Below are 7,682 nucleotides of genomic sequence, written 5' to 3' on the forward strand. Positions count from 1 at the left end.
GGGCCGGCGAGCTTGGCGCGGGGCCGCGCGCGGAGGCGGGGAGGCTCCGGGGAGACCCTCGAGCGGCAGCGGTCAGTCTTCGAAGGCGCGGACCGAAAGCAGAACTCTTCCGCCCCGCCACGCGCCGACGCCGGTTGTCGTCCGGGCGGTCGCTTGCCCCGCCCCGCCCGGCGCGCTCTCCGCCTCGCCGGAGCCCGTTCTCGCCGGCGCCGAGCTCCACGAGCGAGCTGCGAGCGCGCGTACCTGCCCCGCGACTACTGACACTTGACGCCCGCCTCTATTTCACCCAACTCCGGGGAGGCGGGGCCCCGCAGCCTGAGTGACGGCGCCGCCGCCAATCGGGAGGCGCCGAGGCCCACAGGCCCGAAACGGCCAGCCTGTGAGAAGAGAGAAGCTCCGCCCGGGTCCCGCCCCCGCCGGGCGACCGCACCCCTCGGGCCACGAGCTTCGCGCGCAGGGCGGCCGCGCAGTTTGTACACAAGTTCTCTGACAGATCGGGCTGGCGGCGCCGGGGGCGGAGGGAAGGAGAGCAGCGGATGGAATCTAGCGAGAGGGGGAATGAGGGTGGGGACGCGGAGGGAGATCTCTCCGGACTGTTCCCTGCCAGGATTAGGGAGAAAAAGAGTATTGCACGTCGTAGGTGTTGTGCAAGGACCTGAAACCTAGGCGCTGAAACCCAGAAGGCGCTGGCTAGGTGGGGGCGCTGAGGGTTTCGGCGGCGGGTTTAATGAGCGTGTATTTTTAAATACACAAAATGTACTTGTCTGTAGCAGAAAACCAAAGGCGTTATGATAAACAAATTTAAAACAGCGCTTGTCTCTATGTATCTTCAGGAGTGAGTGTACCCACATAGCAAAGCAAATTCGGCGTGCCCTGGGCAGAGGTTCCCTGGCAAACATTTCTCTAAATCCTTGCAAGCAAGCCCGGCGCCCACCCACCCCTTCAGTATTTAACAGCTAGAAGTTTCCACACTCGGCCCACTTCTCGTGGGGGAGGGCTTGAAGATTTTAATATTTGAACCATGCCGATTCTAGCCAAAGCGTGGAATCTAATTTAAGCAGTAACAACTAGCACAAATGTGTACTTAAATAGACATTACATCTTTGACTTATTTTTGCTAGCTCTGTATGTTCGGCTAAATGGATTTTAATACTATTTACAGAAGAGAAACGTAGCACATGTACCTACTACCGTGACACCTTTTCCTACGAAAAGACAACCAAGGAAGCCAGCAAACATGAGACACGCAGCGCCTTTGAAAACTAGGAATCCAGATTTGTAGGAAAGTAATAGGCAAATATATCATCGTCCATTTACTATGTTGTTGTAATGGGAGGGTGAATTTTTGCCAGCAATCAGCAAAGGAAACCACTTTCCTTAATCCTTAATGTTCTTGTACATGATTTTATCTGGCTTATTGGGAAGCCGGAACAATAAACTGCAATAAAAATGCCTGTAATATTACTCCGTATGTACATATGTTGACAGCACACTATATGCCATTAGACGTTATACATGGACAGCAGCTTTCTCCCCGCGTCACCGTGAAACAGCTATTTAAAAGTTCTTAGCAAAAAGTTCCCTTCCAAGAGTACGTCTGTCAAAGGTATAGGTCTCCTTTCCCATGTGTGGATGAGTTATTATGCACGTAAAATATTAGCTGTATTTATTTTAGAAAAGGTAAGATTATGTCGTAAACTAGACTTTTTTTTCCCCTGCTTTTCCTGCCCCCCTTCCTGTTAGTACATGATTCATTTTTATAGCTTCGATCGCTGCTTTCAGAGAAAGGTTGATGACTACTTTCATGTTACCAAAGTATTATTTATTTCATAAGTATTTTTGCAAATTTTTTTCCTAAGTAAACACTCTCATGCTGCCTATTTTCATCTTTTAAAAGCTAGCCCAATTTTCTCTACTGTTAAACCCAACCATGTAATTAAAATAGCTTAAAACATAGGTTCTAGAATTGGTATGAGATTTAATATATCTTTTTTTAAAAATTGATCTTCAAAGATTTTTCATGTTGATAACAAGAGCGCTTGATCGTGTAATACGGAGCTTCTTAATAGAATTTTTTGGGCTGTTTTAACTGTAATCTAAACCTTACATTTAGCACATCTTGGTACTTAGCTGTATTTTAATTTGCCTTTAAGTTAGCTTTTCAATAGTTTGCTATTTTGATCTTTCCTTTGTTTTTCTTTGTACCTCCGCTTCACTGATCTGTATTTCCACTCAAATTTTTTCTGCAGTAAGATCCATTTCTTTCGCTGGAAATGCTTCTAAATTTCACACCAGCTTTTCACATGCTTTCATTTACAAAAACTGTGCACTGTTACAAACAAAACTAAATTTAAAAAAAAAAAAACCCACACAACTATTTGATAAGCTTTTGATGACGGCTTTTTATAGCCTTGTTAATTTTTTTCACATTTCCATTTTTATGAAATGTATACAGATATGAACCTGGCTGTGGCTGGACCCACATAGCTGATGCATTTACAATTTTTAAAAACCTAAAATCTATTCTCTCTTTTTACTCCAATACAGATTTATTTAAATTTCATTTCTAGCATAAAGACTCACGAAATAAGGCTGCCTCTCTTAAGCAACAGTCTCTCTGAGACACCCAGCTCTGCAGTCTCACAGAAAATAACCAGTTTAGTCCTATACAATTGCATGGAAATTGGAAAGTAATCCTTTTCTGAGATGTTCGCCATGCGGTTCTGAATATATAAAGAATATGTTCCACCAAGCGTCCTCGCTGTTGCTCTTCACACAAACGTTCCAGCTGCAAACCTGCTGCACCGACTTAGCAAAAAGGGTTAAAACTCGATAACTATTTTTTTCAAATGTTCCAGGTTCTACGCTGGCGTGAAGCCAGGCAGTGTGAATGGACAGATCCTCAATTGCTTTGAACTTTCTAGTTCTTCGCATTCCTTCCTGCTTAGTAGTGCTGTACCATTAGGGGAAGATGGGAGAAAACAAAAAACAAATGTCAGGTTTCAGAAATCAATTAGTGGCCTGGCAGTGCTGCGTTAACCGAACTGTGCCGAAACAGGGGCTTCTGCAGGAAAGCGAGAAAAATGTGGAGCAGTCAAGTTAGGTAGGAGGGTAAGCAAGCGTAGAAGCAGTGTGCATGCTTAAGTCCTTAGTCACTGGCAGCACAGATTTAGTCTTAGAATAAACCCTAAGTGTCACTATCTTTACGGGAATAAATACGCCTGAATGTGTGGGGGCTGAGCAGGCATCCAGCCCTGGGGTGGGGGTTGAAGGAGGCCGTGGAAAAAATAGATAAATAGCTTCTGAATGATGAGATGCGGCAAGTATGAGGCAATCACGGGGGCAATGTTCACGCAGGGCTCGGCAAAAGCAACGCGGATACTCAGTTGTGGAAAACATCAAGGAGAGCTTGAGAGTAGGAGATCTGGAGGAGCAGAATTAGCTAAAATCTCATTCACTTGGCCTGGGAGAATAGCCACACCACATTCCATTTCCGGACAATCAGAATCAAATTACCAGGTGACACTGGGCCACAAAAAGTCCCAGATTATGGAGAAATAATTTTTCATAAGGGAGTGTACTATTCTCTGGGTTAAAATGATTTAATTAAAAGTAACTTTTATCTGGGTGTGGTGGCAGACACATGTAATCCCAGCACTTGGGAGGCTGAGGCAGGAGGACCGCTGTGATTTCAAGGCCAGCTTGGGCTACAAAAGTGAGTTAAAGACCAGCCTGAACTGCATTAGGGGGACCCTGTCTCAAAAAAGGCTACAAAACAAATAAATAAATAAAAGCAACTTTTATATTCACTGAGTGTCTCTTCTCGGTTAGAATCTGAGTCAGAGGGCCTGGCGTGGTGGCGCACTCATGTAATCCCAGCACTCGGGAGGCTGAGGCAGTTGGACTGCTGAGTTCAAGGACAGCCTGGGCTGCAAAGTGAGCTCAAGGCCAGCATGAACTGCATAACAAAACCCTGTCTCAAAAGAAAAAAACAAAAACAAACAAACAAACAAAAAGAATGTGAGTCAGTGGAAACAAGGTAATTATTGTCCTCTTAAGCATTTCGCATCTTTAATCTATTCCTATTTTTCATTAATAACAAACTAGTTGGAGTCACACGTGAGAAAAAGTCATTGAGAAAATAATACTAAATAGAAGCTTCTATTGAGAGTAGTCAGAATTTGAAGCATTTTGACTCAAAGGATTAGGAGAGGGAGGAAAATATGCTCTGTTCATTCCCTTGTGATGAAATAAATGTAAATTAAATATTCAATTAAAATATTTAAGTTTACTATATCATTTTGTGAAGAATCTGAGAAGATGTTTTAAGAAGAAAACAACTGAATCTTCTATTTTTCTATTGTCTTTACTTAATTCTTTTTTTTTTTTTTTTTTTTATATTTTGGAGACAAGGTCTCGCCACACAGTTCAGGCTGGTCTTGAGGTCACTTTGTAGCCCAGGCTGACCTCAAACTCACAGTGATCCTCCTGCCTCAGCCTCCCGGGTGCTGGGATTACAGGTGTGCACCACCATGCCTGGTTCAACCCTAGTTACTGAGAAATGAATTTTATATATAATTTTTAATTTAAGAGTATTCTTCATGAAACACTTCATAAAGCTCCTATGCACTTATTCCTAAATGTAGTTTATCTATTCTAGTCTTAAAACAATACTATACCCCCGAAAAAAGTAGTTTTACCTTTTTGGGAGACGGAGATTGCTTTTTTTCACTTCCTTAATATAAAAAGCAGACAAAAATAACATAAATATAAATGCCTTGAACTGAGTTAGAGGCCAGTAGTCCAGTAGTTTAAACTGAACAGTCTTTGAATTCTGGCTCTAAACATGATAGCAAAAACTAAGAGAAAACTCCTGAACTGAAGCAGGGATGCTGACGGCTCTGAGAATCATGGGAAGGTCACATCCTCAGCATCACAATGGGCGGCGCTGGAGCCAATCACTGTCAGAGTTCTGACAGAAGCAGTAGGAGCTCCAGGCTGTGGGGTGCAAGCGGAACCCAGGAAACATCCTTCTAGGCACTGATTCATGAGAGAAATGTGTAAAAATAGAGCTAGGATCCATACCAGTTCTTCGTGCCTTAACTCCATACACAGTTGTTGGTCGCTTACAAAACTTCTAGGGAAGGCAACTTGGCAATAAATGTGAAGAAAGCTAAAAATATATATAACCTTGAAAATGATGAGCCGGGCATGGTGGCACATGCCTGTAATCCCAGCACTTGGGAGGCTGAGGCAGGAGGATCAATGAGTTTAAGGTCAACCTAAACTACACAGGGAGTTCAAGGTCAGCTAGACCTTCTCTAACTAGACCCTGTCTCGCTAGACCCTGTCTAAAAAATAAAAACAAAACAAAACAAAATACAAAACAAAAAAACATAAAAAGGAAGAAAAAGAAATGATTCTTCTTCTATGTTTACAGATAAATATATATATTTATTTATAAAATAAAAACTTGGGTGCCCAACAATAGCAGAGTAGCTACTATTCTACTGCCAATAATTATATTCTTTAAAAAATATTTAATGACATGGGAAAACGCGGGTCTCAGACTGAGGACCCGACCTCCACCTCGCCGGCCCACTTGAGTTCGTAAAGTCACACTAACCCAGTTTGGGAATGAGCTTGGGACACCTTTGGGTGCTGAGGGGAGAACAAACCCATTAGAAGATTGTGTGGATGTCCATTAGAAACGCTTTCACATCTTCGTGACTATTTTAGAATTTAACAACCAAGTCTTTGGTTTGTTTGTTTGTTTTTTCCGGTACCGGGAATCGAACTCACGACCTTGCTCTTGCCAGGAAGGCACCGTGCTGCTGAGCTAAATCTTGTGCTATATAAAGCAAAAGACAAGGGGTCCACAAACATGCACCCACAAAGATGAAGAGAAAATTCAAAACAAGGATGTATTTTGGTAGCTATCATTGAATGGCAAAATCAGGAATAGTTTTTCATTTCTTCTTTGTTTGTTTGTTTTTGTTTTTTATCTTTTTGAGACAGGGTCTCCCTATGCAGTTCAGGCTGGCCTTCAGCTCACTTTGTAACCCAGGCTGGTCTCAAACTTGCAGAGATCCTCCTGCCTCAGCCTCCCAAGTGATGGGATTATAAGCATGTGCCACCACACTTGGCTGAAGTATATTTATATTTACATTTAAAACATTCCAGGCAGGGTGTGGCGGCACATGTGTATAATCCCAGCACCTGGGAGGCTGAGGCAGAAGGATTGAAGTGAGTTCAAGACCAGTTTACACTACAGTGTGAGACCCTGTCTAAAAAAAAGAAAATATGTGTGTGTGTGTGTGTGTGCATGCACGCGCGCGTGCTTTAATTCATTTTGTAAGTGGTCAGCAAGAATTCGTGTACAGTGATTTTTTTCACTCAGTTACTTTGAGTTTCTCATTTTATTTCATTGCTTTACTTTCTAATGTTAAACAGTGTTTCGATAAAATGCATAGACCCAGCTCAGTCAAGTTTACCTGCATCTTTAAAGAAGTGGGTATTAGAGGCTGGGGATTTAGCTCAGCAGCACGGTGCCTTCCTGGCAAGTGCAAGGTCGTGAGTTCGATTCCCGGTACCGGAAAAAACAAACAAACAAACCAAAGACTTGGTTGTTAAATTCTAAAATAGTCACGAAGATGTGAAAGCGTTTCTAATGGACATCCACACAATCTTCTAATGGGTTTGTTCTCCCCTCAGCACCCAAAGGTGTCCCAAGCTCGTTCCCAAACTGGGTTAGTGTGACTTTACGAACTCAAGTGGGCCGGCGAGGTGGCGGTCGGGTCCTCAGTCTGAGACCCGCGCGGGCTGCCCTCCCCGTCGCCGTGCCGCCGGGACGGCAGTCGGCTTCTTATCGCAGTGACGAGTCCCCTGAGATCGCTGTAGGAGGAGGAAAGGTTTATTTTGCCTCTCCCACCTTCAGCCAGTGGTCACTTTGGCCTGGTGGCGGCGACACTAGGGGACGGTTCGCCCCCTGGCAGTGGTTCACCCCCTGGCAGTGGGGAGTGGAGAGAGAGGGGAACCTGGGATCTCAGTGTGCCCGCTCGGGGCACACCCCAAGTGAACTAGCTTCCTCTCTTCTTTATTTTATTTACTTCTTTATCCAGTTATTTATTTAGTGCTGGGATCGAACCCCAGGGCCTTTACACCGAGCTACATCACCAGCACTGCTTTTGGGTTGCGGTTTTGGGTGGGTTTTTTGTTGTTGTTTTGAGACTGGGTCTGGCGGTGTAGCTCAGGCTGGCCTTGAACTCAGGGACCCTCCTGCTTTCCTGCTTCCTGAGTGCTGGGATTACAAGTGTGTGCCACCACACTGGGCTCAAAGGAAAGAAATCCAGCTTCCTGTAGTGGTACATGCCTGTAACCCCAGCAGTTGGGAGGCTGAGGCAGGAGGATTGCTGCTAGTTTGAGGCCAGCCTGAGATACAGAATGAGTTAGAGGCCAGCCTGAACTGCATGGTGAAACCACATCTCAAAAAGAAAGAAAGAAAGAAAGAAAGAAAGAAAGAAAGAAAGAAAGAAAGAAAGAAAGAAAGAAAGAAAGAAAGAAGGAAAGAAGGAAAGAAAGAAGGAAAGAAAGAAACAAAGAAGAAAGAAAGAAAGAAAGAAAGAAAGAAAGAAAGGAAGGAAGGAAGGAAGGAAGGAAGGAAGGAAGGAAGAAAGAAAGAA

At 44.0% G+C, this 7,682-nt stretch overlaps 1 protein-coding gene across 1 annotated transcript in view; it reads right to left on the minus strand.

The window, feature by feature from the left end:
- Klf5 (Kruppel-like factor 5 (intestinal)) overlaps positions 1-4,898 on the minus strand; it is a 22,842-nt gene extending 17,944 nt beyond the window's left edge. The window contains exon 1 of the mRNA XM_005374184.2: positions 4,701-4,898. The gene's annotated coding sequence lies outside the window, so the exon portion shown is untranslated. The remainder of the gene's footprint in view (positions 1-4,700) is intronic.
- Positions 4,899-7,682: the final 2,784 nt, after the last annotated feature.

The sequence above is a fragment of the Chinchilla lanigera genome, unplaced genomic scaffold (genome assembly GCF_000276665.1).
Source record: "Chinchilla lanigera isolate Chin_1 unplaced genomic scaffold, ChiLan1.0 scaffold00003, whole genome shotgun sequence".
Classification (NCBI taxonomy): Eukaryota; Metazoa; Chordata; class Mammalia; order Rodentia; family Chinchillidae; genus Chinchilla; species Chinchilla lanigera.